Source organism: Dermacentor silvarum, chromosome 11, assembly GCF_013339745.2.
Source record: "Dermacentor silvarum isolate Dsil-2018 chromosome 11, BIME_Dsil_1.4, whole genome shotgun sequence".
Taxonomy (NCBI): domain Eukaryota; kingdom Metazoa; phylum Arthropoda; class Arachnida; order Ixodida; family Ixodidae; genus Dermacentor; species Dermacentor silvarum.
In genome coordinates, this window is record NC_051164.1 from 4,216,611 (window position 1) to 4,234,302 (window position 17,692).

Below are 17,692 nucleotides of genomic sequence, written 5' to 3' on the forward strand. Positions count from 1 at the left end.
TCCCCGAGTCTGGTCCCTTTTCATGCGATTTGCACTTACTTTTCGTACTGCAGCCAAATAATGCACAAATCGCCATTGCGACGTACGGCGTCGACGGGAAATGAGAAATCCGCACAGCTTGGCAACGGTGGCTAGTAGCTTGGCGCTGTGTCGTCTGCCGCAATGTGCTCGGTAATGGCGGCGCCTTGCGAGATCGTATCCCAGAGTTCCGCGGTGTGACGTAGTTGCAAGTTATGTATACTGATTGCATAGTGTACAATCAATATTGCATGGTGCACCGATAGACTAAGATATCACGTTGCTTTTACATTGAGCGTTAGAGCATTATTCTGAGCTGTTCCTGACACCATCCACAAAAGTGAATTAGGAGGTGATATTTTGAAATCGAAACTGAAACCTGTTCAGGCACCGCGGCCGTAGCGTCGCCACTATCGCTGTTTACAGACATGGCGTCGTGTTATGCAGCGTGCGTATCTGTGGTGATGCAGTCGTCGTTGAGTGACTTTTTCTTTTACTATCTCGTGATGTCGCTTTTATATTGCGCTCATTAACGAAGGAAGAACTTCTGGGCCGGATATGATGCGTCATACGGGAGGAACTAATTCAAGAGCAACCTACTGCAACACAACCTCGGTGATCCCTTTGTTTGATTTGCGGACGGACGTGATTCGTAGTGTTGGAGGATACCGTCTTCAAATGCTTCCGCACAACAGTGAAAAGCAGTGCCGAAGTTCCGTCTCGACAACGCGCTCTGTGGCGAGGAGAAATGCTTTGAAGTCCGGGCACATCGGGAAGTCGGCACATTGCCCCGAGACCAACGGACGCCCGGCAATCGGCAGCGCCGCACATCGCCACAAGACGGACGGACGCGTGTTTTTCGTGCCAAAAGTAGGTAGCCGTGCATGCTATCCTTTTTACGTTGCGCGTTATCATTGGTCTATGCATTGTTTCCCTGGAAATCGAACAGCGTGGTACCGAATGCGGTTGCAGTGGCGTTGAATCTGCTTGCGCACTACGTTTGTAGAGATTAGTCGCTACTAATACGCGCTGGTAGTGAGATAAGACGTGCGCACTACCACTCGTAAAATTTTCCCAGTATTAGACGCAAAGATATTCCGTCGGCAAGATGATCACCGTGCATTTTAAATTTGGGGGTTTGCATTAAACGCTGTATTGACTCGTAACGAAGCCGAAACGTCGGTATGAATACGTCTGAGCTACAGCGCTAAAAAATATCTGCAGCCACCGCGGTGTTCTGCGAACCAAGAGTCGATACCGTAAGACAAATTACGTTGCATTTAGAAGTGTTTGTTTTGCGGCGCATTTTGTTTGTACGGAGCCGTGATGAGTGTGCATGGTTGCACTTTAAATTATCGGCGTTTAAGGAATAGATTTAAACATTTATATGTGTAGCGTGACACGGAAGTTGATAGCTGATGCATATTGAGACAACTTCGTATTACCGTATCCTTGGCGGATTTACGCAGTTACAGAAAATGCTTCTCTTTAATTACGTTTTTCCAGATTTCATTTTGCACTGAAAAGGGCTGTTAAACCGAGGTAGTTCGTACAGGACTGCAAGAAAACTGTACCTGAAATACACAGCTGTGTTCTCGTTCTATTTGCGTAGTAGTTTTCCGTTCATTTTACAAGTGTGGGACAAATGCAATGGCAAATTGTTGGCTTGCGAGCCTGAGTGGTGGTTTGCAGTGGTTATCGGCGGAACACTGTAGAACAGTTGCCATTTCTTTCTTAATAAATGTATGCACTGATTTGTACAAGCTTTATTTTTTTTATTAGAGACTGTTTGAATGTGAAAATTTCGATTCTGTGCAACAGGTCCAAAGACATTTCATAACACTGTCAATATGGAAGAGGCAATAATGTTCCAATTGCATATTTTATATCAAGCTGTTTGTAAAATACGGCACATGTTGGCTTCGAATGGGCAGTAAGCTTCCTGCACTGTATGTGTGCCCATGCCTTGAAGGTACACCTGAGCTTGAGATTATTAGTTGCCATTTGGTGCACTACGTAGATTGTGGAAGACGTCTGCTGCTTTCTTTATGTGGCGATGGGTTCATCAAGAAACCATTTACATGTATTTCGCTTGTTCTTAGAGTGAAATAATGACTGCATATTACTGTCAGGAATTATAAAGCACCTGCTCTACTTCCTCTGATAGTGGTGTCGTAAATTTAAATTTTCACCTGCATGGAGCAAGTGGGCAGAGTTGTGTGATCTAGAACTTGTCGAACATTATATATGTGGCTAGGCATTATGTATGTGGTCAAGCATGCTTAGAATTAAACCGCCACCTGACGTGGTTGCTTAGTGGCTATAGTGTTGGGCTGCTAAGCACGAGGCCGCAGGATCAAATCCCGGCTACGGCGGCCGCATTTCGGTGGGGGGGAGATGTAAAAAACACCAGTGCACTTAAATTTAGGTGCCCGTTAAAAGAACCTCAGGTGGTCCAAATTATTCCTGAGTCCCTCACTATGGCGTGCCTGATAATCAGGTGGTGGTTTTGACATTTAAAACCCCCATAATTGTTTTTTGAATTAAACTGCTTTGAATCCAAGGCAGGTCAGCTGGAATTGCCTTGGCATAACACATCACTACTGCCACACTCAGAGCAAGCATGCTGTAGCTGGTACTACTTTTCGGACGTAAACAGACCTGTGGAAAGCATAAATACTGAAAAAAAAAAACTGCAAATTTCCGAAAAGTTCCAGAAATTCAACATGCATAATACCAAAGGTGGCTTAGCAGATTTTTTGAACTGTCACTGTGAATAGAACATCACATGGAAAGAATTTATTGTACACTTTTACACTTCAGGTAACACCTCAATAACTTCAGAAACACATTTCCTTCCTGAAATCTCAGACTGTGGAATAGCTACTTTAATGTGTCAGTAGGTGCACCTCATTAGTGGGATCAGTTGGGGTCCTTTCAGTCTTTATTTTCTCATAATAAACTTATCAGCTGATTGGTAGATAATGCGCAAGTGCTAAAATAGTCCTTGTGTTTGTCGCAGTGTCATCTCTTATTCAGTGCAACAGTTGTCTGTGTGAAACTGTATGCTTTTGTATGTAATAACCTCTAAATTGACTAGCATCTGTTGTGTCACTCGACATAGTTTTAGAGCCTGTCCTGTATTTCTGTACTTTCAGAAAACCTGTTTTTTTTCAGCCTCTTCCTCTGCAGATGACGTTGGTGATAATATCTGTGAGCAGCAGTGACCTATGCCTGAGTGAAGAGAGATATAAGTAGGTAAGTCTAGGCTTTGTTGTTAAATCATTTTGTCATTATCGTAGCTGTAAAATAGATTTATGGAATTTCAGTGTGACATCTCGTGTGGTCGGGCTGAATGAATTGCAACTGTGATGCATAAACAAGGGAAGTAAGGCATGTTGTTGGGCTAGTCAGTTTATAGATTCAGCAAAAATTTTTAAACTGCGCAAAGAAGACACAACATGAACAGAAACATGTGTGAGCTTCAATGTTTCTGTTCACGTCTTGTCGTCATGCAGTTTAAAAATTTTCTTGAAACAGGGGAACAGGCACAAGTACTGATTTGGAATGAAAAACTTACTGAATGTACAAAATATATCTACCATAAGAATTCAAATGCAACCAATTCTGAAACTACTTGAAAGTGGTTCATTTCCAGGTTTAGCTGCACTTGTAACAGCGGTCTAATTTAGACTCCAAAACATGCACTTGAGACTACTGCATGCTTAGAAACCAGCTACAGTGTGATTACATGTTGCACATCCATGTAATTATGCGTAACAAATATTCCTGTTTGCATTTCAATTTATGCTATAACTGAGTAAACTCAAGAAATAGTGTGTTTATGCTTTTGTCAGTAACTTCCATCTGTTATGTGTGCCTCATTGTTCTGTACAGCAGATATTATGTATGCTTTTCCAAGAGTCAATGAAATTGCTACTTATTGCAAAGCTAGAAGTAGGTGTGGCTCACACTGTTTTTCGCTGTTGTTGCTTTGAGTGTTACATATGGCTGTACATTATCCCGTGGCATTGTCAGTCTCTTAACTATTCGGTGGCATCTCAAATAAATGCTAGACTATTGATAGGTGTAGTATAAATGAAGGTTTCACTGGCAGGCACACAGAAAGTTGATGCTTTCTGAGGCATAAAATGTCTGTGCACCGACACCTGCAATCTTTCATTGTTTTTTTGCATGAGAAGTGGAACACACGAAGAAGATATTCCTCTTATTGTGTTCAACTTGGTGCCATGGTACCATGAATTTATACTAGCCAGTCCAAATATTATTTGTTTTTGTTAATGTAATCTTTGACACATGCGAAGAGAACTAAATTGTGGTTTTTCGCATTACAACTTTTTTTAGAACAAACACTGACCGCTTATGATAATGTCAAAAGCAATGAGGAAAACCAACCGTATCGTCTGGCATGCTCACAGAAGGCACTACAGATACAAGTGTTTAACCTGAAATAACATCTTTTTTGTAGACAAAGTTATGCCGTCCTGGCACACATCTTTGGCTGTTGCTATACATTGTTACAATTAATTTGTTTCGCTTTGGGATTTTTCAGGAACCTGGTGCTATTAAACAGTGGACGACAAGCGCATTTATTAAAGGGCAGCTAAATGGCTACCATACCCATTTTTACATTGTTTTTGGGCTGTCTCGCTCTGTCATTAACATTCCCTAGTTTCGCTAGCCATTTAGCAGCTCTTGTAATAAATGCACATGCACTCAACTGTTTAGTAGCACCAGGTTTCTGAAAAATGCAAAAACCAAAAAAGAAGTTTAGAGGTGCACTGGATAGCAAAAGTCATAGACAAGTGTGTCAGTGTGATTTCAATAAGCTGATCAAAACGAAGCGATGGTATATATCGATAAAAACTTGTAACTGTAGTGCCATCTGTCCACATATGAAGGAATTCATTTTTTTTATTTGCCAATGTACTAAAGTGTTTACCAATGCACGGATCACCAATCCTAAAACTCCACTTATCTGTAATCTGTAGAGTCAACTCGACCCATTTCAGCATCGAATAAGAGCACATTCAGAATGGGGATGGCAGCTACATTGAAGCAATGAAGGCACAAAAAGCACTATCTGGTGTCCGTCTTTTTTTTTTTACTGTGCTCACATAATGTAGCACCTTTGGCCTATATAGCTTCTACAGCTTAATGGAATAGAATATATAACACATGCACTGCAATCGACGACATTTTTGGTGCAAAAGAAAGTCATGCTAGCAACTAATGAATGGAACCTTTAGGTTGCAGGCGACAAACCTTCACGAGGTTGGCTACCCAAGTTAGTTCCTGGTGCTCGTTGCAGATGGCCTGCTCAAACAGTCACTACAGAGGCAGATGTGTGCTGAATGGCAGGGGGTGCCACCATTAACAAGATAAAGGATGCTGCAGGACCGTATATCACAGCCTTTCACACAGCTTAAAAAGCACAGCTAGCAGACATCAACTTTGTCTATTCTGCACCAAACTAGGTAGCATTTACCAGGAATGCCACAAGTGTAAAATGTAAAAAAAAACGGTAAAGTGTTGTCAAATGCAGAGCTTACATTATATATCACATTGGATTATTCTGTGGAAGAGCTACATAGGCTAAACAGGCAGATGTGTGAATGAGGCTGCGTGAGCACAGTAACAAAGTGAAGATAACGGCACCAAATGGTTTGTTGTTCCTTCAATTCTTAAAATGTGGCTGCCGTTCCTGTTTTGAAAGTACCGTATTCTAGGTAGAAATGGGTGCGAGTTGACTAAACAGAATGAGTGGATTGTCAGGGCTGGTCACGTATGTATTAGCAAATATTTTGTGTTGTCAAAAAAAAATCGGAATTCCTGCATATGAGCTGAGATTACCATGCAAGCGTCAGCATATTTTTGCAATTGTTTGCTGTTGTACTAATGATTACACTTATACATGTATTCTCTGATGCACAAGCCGAGGTACAAGATGGGGTACCGGGAAATAAAAGTTCATCTTGAATGTTAGCAATATGTCTGGGTGTGTTCATACGCTTTATGTTGACCTCGCCTGTATACACTATACTAGCATTTCAAGTGCTTCCATGTCCGAAGCTATTGAGCTATACAAGAGAATGTGTATGTTGGCTATTGAGCTGTACAAGAGAATGTGTATGTTGGGTGAATAATTCTGCAGTTACAGTTATATCTTGAGAATGTGTTAGTTTGAACTGTGAAACTTGTCATCAGCACAAAAAAGGGCTTGGGGTTTTTTTCAGAAATCGAAGGACCTAACCTACAAAATATTTTTATACAAATGAGCTTTAGTGTTATGAGTATCAGTCAAAGAAATAACACTTCATATCTATTGCAGGTGCAGATTGGTGTAGGCTTTGTGCTGCCTTATAACAGTGGCAGTATATTTAAAGTGTACATCAGATGCCAAGTGTGCAATAGATGTGGGCCTGTGGACACCAGCAGAAGCTGGGGAAAGACGCCTGACTGGGCAGGCCTGCCGCACAGTTTGGATTCAACCAGAAAGCTTGCGGCAACACCAGAGAAAGTGGCTGCTGTGAAGAGTAAGTGAACAGTTACCTGAATTTTACCTGAGTTACCTGAATGATTTACATTCACTACTGTATATCGAAGTTATCTGGATGAGTAGCGTTGACACAGCAAAAAGAAATGCCAAACAATGATTGATGCTAGTGCCTACTGTTTATTGTCTTAAAGACAAGTGAGATTTTCAGCACCTTATGTTCCTTGAAAAGTGTAATGCAGACTTGACATGTTCGATCATAGTTTTCCATGCTGCAGCATTCATCCTAATGCTCTTGAAAAAATGTTTCTGAGTAAAATTAATTTGGTTCTGACACAGCTTGGCAAATTGTGTGGTCTGAAAAGAAGCTATTTAAACCACTGTCTTTCCAATGTGGTGCCGGTGGTGATCTATTTGTTATAATCTGCAACATTCAGAGCCATGCGATTTCTAAGCACACCTGTCTTATTGAAATTTGTGACATGTGTCCTATCAGTACTTTTGGCTTACTTGCAGCAATTTCATTTTATTTGAGAATAGAAATGAAGAAAGAATTACTACACAAAGAAAGCACCTTGCACATTAGTGGCATGTTAATTATAAAATGGATATCTGTATTTGTCGTGATAAGCCTGCGATAAATTATGCCTGTTGTCGACGCCAAAAAAAAAGTTGTCGCAGTTTCACCTGAAAGGCGAAGCATCAATTTCGATAGCAAATTTGTAGAGAGCTATACGGAGTAATGATATTAGCTTTATCAGCTGTATAAACTTGGACATGCAGCAGCACCGGCAACGCGCTGAACTGTTGTCGACGCCGTCGGCGTTTTGCCCGCGTTCGCTCAAAATGCCTGCGGCGTTGGTGACTGTTGCCGGAGCCTCTGATATAAATAGGCACTTGGTGCCGCAGCTAAACGTCGCCTCCCTTCCCTCTCCCCCCCCCCTCCCCCGCGGCCTTTCGTGCGTGAGAAGAAGGCGCGTTTGCTCTACATATATGGTGATTGTAAAGGAGGAAAGAGACGCCTACTTCTGCAGCCCTTAAGGAAGCACGGCGCAGAACGCGCGTTTGTTCTCCGCCGTGAGTTCACTCCCCGTGAAAGAGCGCGTCCCTCGCGCCCTTTCACTCGCACATACAGCGTTCGGCGGCGCGCGGCGACGATTTCATCTCCATTGACGTCATACGGAACCTCACGGCAACGGCGACGCCGACGGCAGAAATCTGCTTTTGAGTGTCCATATAATTGCTATCGCAATAAAAGCAAGGCACTGAGGCATCATACAAAGTTTCAGCACTCGCCTCCAGCTTGGATTAGAGCAGATGACTACACAGTGTGACTGTAACTAGCCTTTTTCTTTCTGTGCAATTTCAATTTCTTTGTAAATCTAACTGCCAGTAACTCTTTCTTTAGCACCCACAAACAGTCTCTCACTATTTCCATTTGCTGCAAGAATATGTTTATTAGAAATAAACGAGCATAACAGATTGCTTTGTTTATTTTGAGACACTTCCTTAGGCTACTTTACATTGAAGATGTATTGCAGGTCAGCTTATCAAAAAAACAATATGGTGTTTGAACAGTGATACACAAAGACATTGATCGGAAATGATGAATTGTGGACAGCACAGAAAATCAAGGACTAAGGAAACAACACAAAATTGTTGCTGTCTAAACTGAAGGTTTATTTAGAAAGCCTTGGTGAATATGATGGCCTTGATATAAATGAAGAAAATTTCTTAAAGGGCCACTAAGCATAACATCTGACAGTTGATATTTCAAAGAAATGTGCGCATGATGTAGAGAATGCCATGACCATAGTCTGGTGAATGCGGCAGTGCTATGTGCTGTGGGAAGCCACAAATCAAAAAAAAAAAAAAAAACTCGTGTACTGCTCCCCTGGCCTTTCTGGCACTGCCTCCGTGCATCACGATGTCAACAGGGTGCTCCAGGTGACGTCGGCGTTAGGAGCAAAAGCTGTCGACCAGTCAATCATCGAGGAAGGACAGAACCGACATGACTAGAGCCAATTTTGTGTTCTGAGAATGCCGGAGGGGGTCGCCCATTGTGCAACACTGAAGCGATTGTGAAGGTTTCATTAAGCTATCTTAATGGGGAGAGTGATTAGGGGCTGACAATAGAGGAACCTTACTTCTGCCGTGCAATGCAATTCGTAGCTTTAGCTGCACTTTGTAGTGTAGTATGAGGGCACGAGTAACGAGTGTAGCGAAGGAGTGAGAAACAGTGATGGCTTATCAGTGGTTTATCAAATACCTTTACTTGTGCTATTACTGGAGCGCTATGTCAAAAAATTCTTGCAGCTTACGTTCATGTGCACTACAGTTCTCGCTTATAACAATCGCAGATATAACGAATTATTGGTTTAAAATGACCGCATTTTATTGCATTTATTATTTTCTGACCATGCCTGTTCAAACTGCGTCCACATATAATGAACATACTCAATAGCACCGTACTGTTAAAACAAACATGTCAGATCCGATCGCAGTAAAAGGAGGGTGCACACCAAGTTCTGAAGTTTGCAATTGCGACTGAACTTGGCGCATCCTCTGCACCAGTTTAGTCATGACGATGATTTAACTGCGAAGATGAGTGAGTGCTGCACGTGGATTTCAGAAATCACAAGGAAATTCACTCTTTTTCAACCGTGCAAGGGTAATCATGCTTTCAAAGCATTTCTCCAGTGTTCTTCAGAACGAGGCCGTGCAGTGGCCTTTGGAAACTGGCGCACATGGCTCCCTCAGGTCACGTGTGCTCTGTTTTCAGTGTGACACTGCTTACACTCTCGGAGGCCACAATGGCACCGTTTTTGCACTGTTCTCTGCGTGGTACTGCGCCTATTTGAACCAATTTTTTGCTTTCTCGATCAATTTCCTTATTGCAAGGTGAAACTGTATAACATATGACTGCTTGCTGCCCACAAGGTGGGGAAATTTTATTAGTTTAATATCCTTTACAGAAAGGTTAATTTCGTGGTAAGAGTGGGTTTAACCTGATTTTTATAACGCTTGTTCGAGGTGCAGAAATGGTAAATTATGGGATTTTATCAGAAATCAAAGGACCTAACCTATACAATATTGCTTTATGCAAGTGTGTTTTAGGGTTACGATTACTGGTAAAAAAAATATACTTTCTATCTGTTGCAGGTGCAGATTGGTGTGGGATTTGTGATGCCACTCAACAAGTGGCATTACATAATAAAGTGTACCTCCGAAGCCAAGTGCGCATTAGGTCTGGCACAGCATCTGTGGACACCAACACAAGCTGGGGAAAGAAGCCCGACTGGGCCGGCCAGCCGGACTATCTCTGATGCATCTGGGAAGCTTCTGGCAACACCAGAGAAAGTGGCTGCTGTGAAGAGTAAGTGAACATTCACCTCATAAGAAACTTGACTGTATATCTGAAAGTTATCTGGATAAGTTAACGTTGATGTACACACAATGGAAAGAAATGCCAAAGCAAGAATGATGCGAGTGCCTATACATGTGTCTTTTTCTTAAGCCGTATATATGCACTGTCAAAGCAGCATAGGATAATATTGAGATATTGGTTTCTTGCGAAAACTGTGTGCAGTTTCCCCTATAATCGGTTTCAATGAGAAGCAATCAAGAAAGTCAGCTGGCAACATGTGCCTTATTTGAGCATAAAGATGAGGAAAGAATTACTACACAAAAAAAACACCTCGCACATTATTCACATGTACGCTATGACATGGATAGTTGAGCTTGACCTCTGTGCAGCTTCCTATAAATTTTCATGCCTGTCATCAGTGCCCTAAAAAAATCAAGGTGCTAGGCATCATGCATAGTCCTAGAACTCGCGGCCAGCCTGGATTAGAACGGATGACAACATAGTGTGGCTGTAACGCCTAGTTTTTCTGCGCAGTTTCAATTGCTTTATGAATGAAGTGCCAGTAACTCTTGTACTGCCATCAACAGTCTGCTGCAAATACCGTTTGTTGCTAAAAGGGTTTTTAGGAACAAATGAGCATAAGAGATTGCTCTGTATATTAAGATGCTTCCTTAGGCTTTTTTACATTGAAGATGTAGGCTAGCTTAGCAAGGAAGCTATATGGGGTTTCAAAAGAACACTAAAACATTGGTTGCCATCATTGCAGCTAAATAAAGCATGGAAACCAGCCGTGACTACGGCTTGTACATTCAAAAAATTTTATGCCTACTTGGCTAATGCTAAAGTTACGACCCGCTTCCTCGCCCACTGCATGAAATACAGACTGCGAGCAACAGGCTAACGGTAGCAGATGACAGAACTAGCACCTTGCAGGTCTCCTGCATTCGTTGGAGACATCTTAGGTTAGCAGCGCGACGATCTACATGGAAGCGAGAGAAGGGATAGGAAAGAGTGCTGACTTACAACAATTTTATTGCGCACATAACCAAGGTTTAAATACCACGCTAAGGCACAAAAGAAAAAACAGAAAGGTAGCATGTATTCAGGACTCGGCTTCCAACATACGATATGCAAATCATGTGGTTAAATATTGCACTTCTTTATCGCACAGTGACAATGAAGGGGCACTGATACAACGATCTTGGTATTCATTGCAGAGACCACCGTTGCAAACCCTTATTTGATAGCGCATAAATTATCAGTCGCAACAAAAACAAACATACTAGAGAAATTATTGAAGCGCTCGAAATTCACAAATCTGAGGAGCGTTTTTTTTTTTTTCAATTCGCTGGAGAATTGAAAAAAAAACGCTCCTCAGATTTGTGAATTTCGAGCGCTTCAATAATTTCTCTAGTATGTTTGTTTTTGTTGCGACTGATAATTTATGCGCTATCAAATAAGGGTTTGCAACGGTGGTCTCTGCAATGAATACCAAGATGACCAGAAACAGAGTTGAAAACGTGATTATTATGCTCCTTTAATCGTTCATTGAGACAGTGTCCCGTCTGACCAATGTATTCGCGGCTGCAGGAAAGAGGAATGTTGTAAACAACACCTACAGCGCACGTGACAAAGTGGTTATTATGGTTGGTTCTGCAGCAATTTTTTTTTCTTTCTTAAGGATTACAGTTGACCTGCCTGCATAAGCGTGACAGCTTATGTGGTGCCAAAAACACAACATCGTCACCAGCACGCCGACCAACTTTCTTGATATTATGGGACGTGTGGATGCAAGGGATGACGCTGACTTTCTTCCTGGACGTGGCAGAATCTGAGTTGCTAGCTTTTTATTGCTTTTGCAAGCTTCCGGTTACTGACGTCAGCAGACTGCCTGGATCGCCCGATTGCTCAAGTCTCCGGGTCTGTTTCCCGAAACTGGTTTACATTAAGTGGTGACAGGACTTTGAAGGGGAATTAGTGAAGCATAGGCTAACGATTCCTTGCTGAGCTTTGAATGGGCTGAGTTAAATGGTAACAGAGCTTTGCAAGCTTTGGGTTCATACATCCAGCACAGCTGGTTGTTCCTAAAAATGAGTCAGGTCTAAAAACCTAATCGAGTCGGCAACTGGCAGCTCATGGGTTAACACAAATGTATGAAGACATTCTTTAAACAGCGATAAAGCATCACAGCAGCTAGTTTCGACAGTGTCGGCGTCAGTATCTAAAAGAACCAAAAAATCATCTACAAACCTAAAAACTTTTCCCAGGAAAGACGCAAGGAGTTTGGAACGTGCACAGCCGTGAGTGGCTAGCAAGATGTCACTCAGCATGGGCGCTATGCATGAACCGATGCAAACCCCGCCCCTTTGTAGATACGTCTTCCCGCCGTGCGCTTTCCAAACTCCTTCTGTCTTTCGTGGCATGTTTTTAGGTTTGTAGATAATTTTTTAGTTCGTTTAGATACTCACGTCGACACTGTCGAAACTAGCTGCCGTGATGCTTTATCGCTGTTTAAAGAATGTCTTCATCCATTTGTCTTAACCCATGAGCTGCGAGTTGCCGACTCGATTAGGTTTTTAGACCTCAGACTCATTTTTAGGAACAACCAGCTGTGCTGGATGTATGAACCCAGAGCTTGCAAAGCTCTTTTACCTTTTAACTCGGCCCATTCAATGCTCATCAAGCAAGAAATGGTTTGCCTATGCTTCACCAATTCCTTTTCAAAGTCCTGTCACCACTTAATGAAAACCAGTTCGGGAGACAGGCCCGGAGACGAGCAATCGGGCGACCCGGGCAGTCTGCTGCGTCAGTAGCCGCAAGCTTGCAAAAGCAAGGAAAAGCTAGCAACCCAGATTCTGCCACTTCTAGGAAGAGAGTCACCGTCATCCCTTACATCCACACGTTGTCCCATACTCTCAAGAAGTTGGTCGGTGGGCTGGTGTTGATGTTGTGTTTTCGGCACCACATAAGCTGTCATGTTTATGCAGGCAGGTCAACTGTAATCCTAAAGAAAGAAAAAAAAGTTGCTGCAGAACCAACCATAATAACCGCTTTGTCACGTGCGCTGTACGTGTTGTTTACAACATTCCTCTTTCCTGCGGCCGCGAATACATTAGTCAGATGGGACGCTGTCTCAATGAACGATTAAAGGAGCATAACAATCATGTTTTCAACTCCGTTTCTGGTCATCTGGATATTCATTGCAGAGACCACCGTTGCAAACCCCTATTTGATAGCGCACAAATTATCAGTCGCAACAAAAACAAACATACCAGAGAAATTATTGAAGCGCTCAAAATTCACAAATCTGGGGAGCGCTGTGTCAGTGCCCCTTCATTGTCACTGTGCGATAAAGAAGTGCAATATTTAACCACATGATTTGCATATTGTATATTGGAAGCCGAGTCCTGAATACGTGCTACCTTTCTGTTTTTTTCTTTTGTGCCTTAGCGTGGTATTCAAACCTTGATTACGTGCACAATAAAATTGTAAGTCAGCGCTCTTTCCTATCCCTTCTCTCGCTTCCATGTAGATCGTCGCGCTGCTAACCAAAGATAAAACTTTACCAACGTGCCCGTTAAGCCAACCTTGCGTTAGAGACAGTCTAGCCAAGTTGTGGCTCTCGAAATCTGAGAGAAATTTGGGTGGTTGAAGAGCAGACAAATTATGCGAAATCGGAAGCAATAAATCTGCCTGACGGTGCTTCGAATGCAGCTGCTGTTTGACTAAACTTCGCAGTAAAGCCAAACTCCTGATGAGAAGAGGTGTAGCTTTGGCAAACACCTACTGAAATCCCATGCGACTCAGCAAAACAGTGTGATGCATGTGCATACATTCTCGCTGAAAATAAATCTGGGGCCGTATTCTGTAACGCTTCGGTTTTCGAAGGATTCAGTTTGGCGGTGGCGTCACATTGGGGCGGTCCGTTGACGTAATGAAAACAAGTGAAAGGACAGAGACCAATCGGCGCGAAGGTTTCATTTTGTGGCAGTGAACGTCACAAACCGACTAAAAATATAGCAATTTACGAGCGCTTTTTGGTAAATAAAAATAATTTGTTCATGGTATTGATGAGGTTTACGTTTTTCATCATGAAACGTGTGTGAGTTGTACTGGCGGTGAGTGACTTAACGAATTTTGTTTACTTCGGTTGACCCATTTATGCCGCTAGGTGGGACGTCGTACGCTAACTTCGCGTTGCGGTCAAAATACACACTCAAGTTCCTCGCACAGTCGGAGCGCTGTCTCTTTTGAGAATATGAATTGTCGCCTGAATCCCTCGTCTGTCATCTCAAAGGCGTCTTGTCGACGTCGAGATTGTCGCTGTCTATCACGGAGGCTCGCTAAAAGCACGATAACAGGCGCCACAGGCACCGCACGCGCCGTCATTTTGCTCCGAGTGCCGCTGTCTCGCCCGTGCACACGGCACGCACAGGCTCTGCACACGGCACACGGCGCTTCGGATCAGACCGAAGCAGCGCGCGCGGCTTCGCTTCGTAGCAGACGACAAATTCGGTTTCCGCGTGATTGACATGTGGGTGACGTCATCAAAAAATGCGTTCGCGCCCTGAGGCGATGGCGTCACCCAGGCGGCGACCAATCGCTGCACGCAAACCGAATCCTTCGAAAACCGAAGCGTTACAGAATACGGCCCCTGCTCTGCCATGTGCGCTGGGTAGCATATTTGTGTGTAATATATGCTGCATTGTATTATTTGAAACTTGTTGAATCTTTTGCAGCAGATTTCCTACATTCACTTATTACTACAAATGGTTTCAGTAACAATTTATTTCTATATTTATTGCACTCTTTAGACTGCCTGGAGAAGTACATCGGGGAACATCCGATGGGGCCACCAGCACCACCTCCAGAGCACCACCTTGCTTCTGTAACGTAGCACCTTTGGAGCTTCTTCACAGAAGCGGGCGCGAGGGCAAGCGAGTATGGAAGACGTGAATCGCCTTAACCTATTGCATTTTTTCAATAAAGTGTGAAGATATGGAACATATTATGGTGCTATACATTGATTCCTTATGGCATGAAAATGTAGCGGCATACTTGGCCACATGTAGATACAGACTGCACACTTTGCAAGACTCAAGAACGCATGAAGATAGCCCATCATGAGCTTCCTAAGTGCAATGGCTGCTCCTTTGATTCATTACACAACCTGCATTTGACCTGATGTGCCCACTGTTATACCCAGCATTCCACCCATCGCCCAGAATTCCACCCATCGCCCAGAATTCCACCCATCGCCCGGCATTCCACCCATCGCCCGGCATTCCACCCATCACCCGGCATTCTACCCATCACCCGGCATTCCACCCATCACCCAGCATTCTACCCATCACCCAGCATGCCCACTGCCCAGCATGCCAATTACCATAATCCACCGTGATGATGGATGATGGATTCCATCATGCCCAGCATCGGGCAAAAATGAAGGAACAATACTTGTTGTGAGAGAACACTGAAAAATAATAGCAATGCTGAGGAGCCCACTGGGAATAATGTACGAAAATGCATTAGGAATTACGTCAGGGACCCCACATTTCTTAGATGTGCCTTCATTGAACAACATTTCCTAAATTTGCAGAAGTACTTCTATATTCTAACCATCTTATTAAGGCATACAACATTAAAAACAGAAAGAAAAAAATGCTATGGTAGTGTTTTCAATAAGAAATGAGCCCCTAAGGGTGCATGCACCAGTAAAACTCTACACATGTGCTTGACTCCTGATTGCTTCAAGTTCAGCTGAAGTCGCACAAGCCTTCTACACCTTAGTTATAGAGAAGCTTGGCTTTCCTTGCAGAGCGAAGACAATTGCAAAAAGAAGGCACATAAAGGTAGAGAGGTTTTGTTATAGCCTTTACAGTAAGAGATCCACTGAAGATAATTACAACACCAGCTAGCTGCTGTCCCATAATCTCGGAAGATAAACCATTCTACACACATGCACAGGGTGGAAATGATTGCATTCCCATGCATACGCTACATAATGACAATCACCACAAAACCATATCGCATTACTATTACTTCCACAGGTAATTTTCACTACTGCTATGGAATTGCTGTCTCGATCACTACAGCAACCAATACATTGGACATTTCAATTGGTTCATGAAAGCGGGATGGGCACTCGCCAGACTGAAGCAGAGGCATTACACACACTGTTCAATGCCCAGCCTCGTGTAAGTCACTTAAAACTCGTCACAGACACTTGCTGACTGCCTTCAGGCGGGGACATGCCTTTCTGTTAGATTCACGTTTCACGTTCAGACCTTCACGTCATTAGACATGACTATAGCCAGACTGACTAGGCTTCTGCGTGCGCAAAGGGATGTGAAATGCGTGAATGCAATTTGTTTATCGACAAAAGGCGCTCCTATTTTGCAAAGTGATAATTGGAAATATCTATGCACCCTACATCGATCGTCCAACGGCGGCGCGCATCAATTCTGCGTTTTCGAGCTCGTGAGCAGTGTCTCGACGTGGTTACCCATCTAGCCACCGTAACGTGGTGTCGAAGGCTAAACAGGCATCCGGCTATATTGGAAGACGCAGTCACAACTAAAACTAGCAACAGTCTACGACACATGCTACAACACACGAATTATCTCTGTCGGCACCATGCAGTCGGCGGCGCAGTGTCACCGCACGACTCTTCGAAACCGCCAATCCATAGCAGGCGACATGTGGTGCCGTTTTGTGGATGCAATGCAGTTCCTTCGAAGCTTCACTTTTATCTTCGTAAGGGAAACGTTAGTCGCACTCACTGATACTACGCAGTACACACCACACGGCCACAAGTAGCCACAGCGACGAAAAGACCGTCTCGTGCGATCCCCTCCCCCGCTGCGTGCACGCATGTGTAGGCGCCCACAGTCATTTTCGATTTTAAAACGCGGCATTAAATCAAATGCTCTATATATTTAGACGAAGTATATTTAACAACAAAACGATAATACTAGCATTTCATGTCTTCTGTTAAACTGCTTTATTTTTGGTGACGTCATTGCGTGGCAGCAGCGCTCTCCACTTGGATACAGTGTACTAGAAGGGGGCAGTGGGCTTACTCTCCGGCGGAGACTATGCGATGCGGCGGCTCCACGAATGTCGCAAATATGAGCTTCTCCGATAGGCCGAGCGGCGGCGCTGGCGTCGGTTTCAATGGAACGTGGGTGCGACGGCGCAGCTGCCCAGTGCCCGCCCAGTGCCCGATCATATTAGTTGGAGTTGCTGAGCTGCGTTGTTTTTTCTGTGGACGTCGTCGCATGGTTTTTTTTTTCCTTCAGTGTTTTTTTTTTCCTTATAGTCTGCAAGAGATTAGTATGCCTTGCAGTAACTGAGCCCTGCCGCGGCATCGACAAAACCACTGTTAGGCGCCTGGGTGCCATACAGGCTATGTTTATGTGAAGGATGGGCCGAAATTCTCCTTGTTTGGCGTCCCGAAGGATAAAAATAGACGGAAAGAGTGGGAAAAGAACCTCCATAGAACCTCCCCTGGACGACACGAGCGCAGTATGCGAGCTCCATCTCGAGCCACGTTTTGTGCTCAACTCGAACGCAGTTCCTGATCACTGTGAATTGTTTTTCTTTTTATGGCCTAGTTAGGTCAGTTAGCGAAGGAAACTGCGAGGAATGTACACTGGCCTCCTTACTGGAAGTTGACTCTCTCGAAGCATCAGGTGACAGAAATGAGTGCCGTCAAACTGCTGCTAGCGCTACTGCCACAGAGGCCACACAAACGTGGTACCCCACCATTGCACGGGCCTGCGGTTTTC

At 43.7% G+C, this 17,692-nt stretch overlaps 1 long non-coding RNA gene across 2 annotated transcripts; it reads left to right on the plus strand.

The window, feature by feature from the left end:
* The first annotated feature begins 478 nt into the window (after positions 1-478).
* On the plus strand, positions 479-14,908 carry LOC119433086 (uncharacterized). 2 transcript variants are annotated; one of them, XR_005188263.2, is made up of 5 exons: positions 479-888; positions 3,177-3,276; positions 6,371-6,575; positions 9,698-9,911; positions 14,717-14,908. It is a non-coding gene; the product is annotated as an uncharacterized LOC119433086 (long non-coding RNA). The 2 variants fall into 2 exon arrangements; XR_005188264.2 differs by having other exon boundaries at positions 3,196-3,276.
* The last annotated feature ends 2,784 nt before the right edge of the window (positions 14,909-17,692 follow it).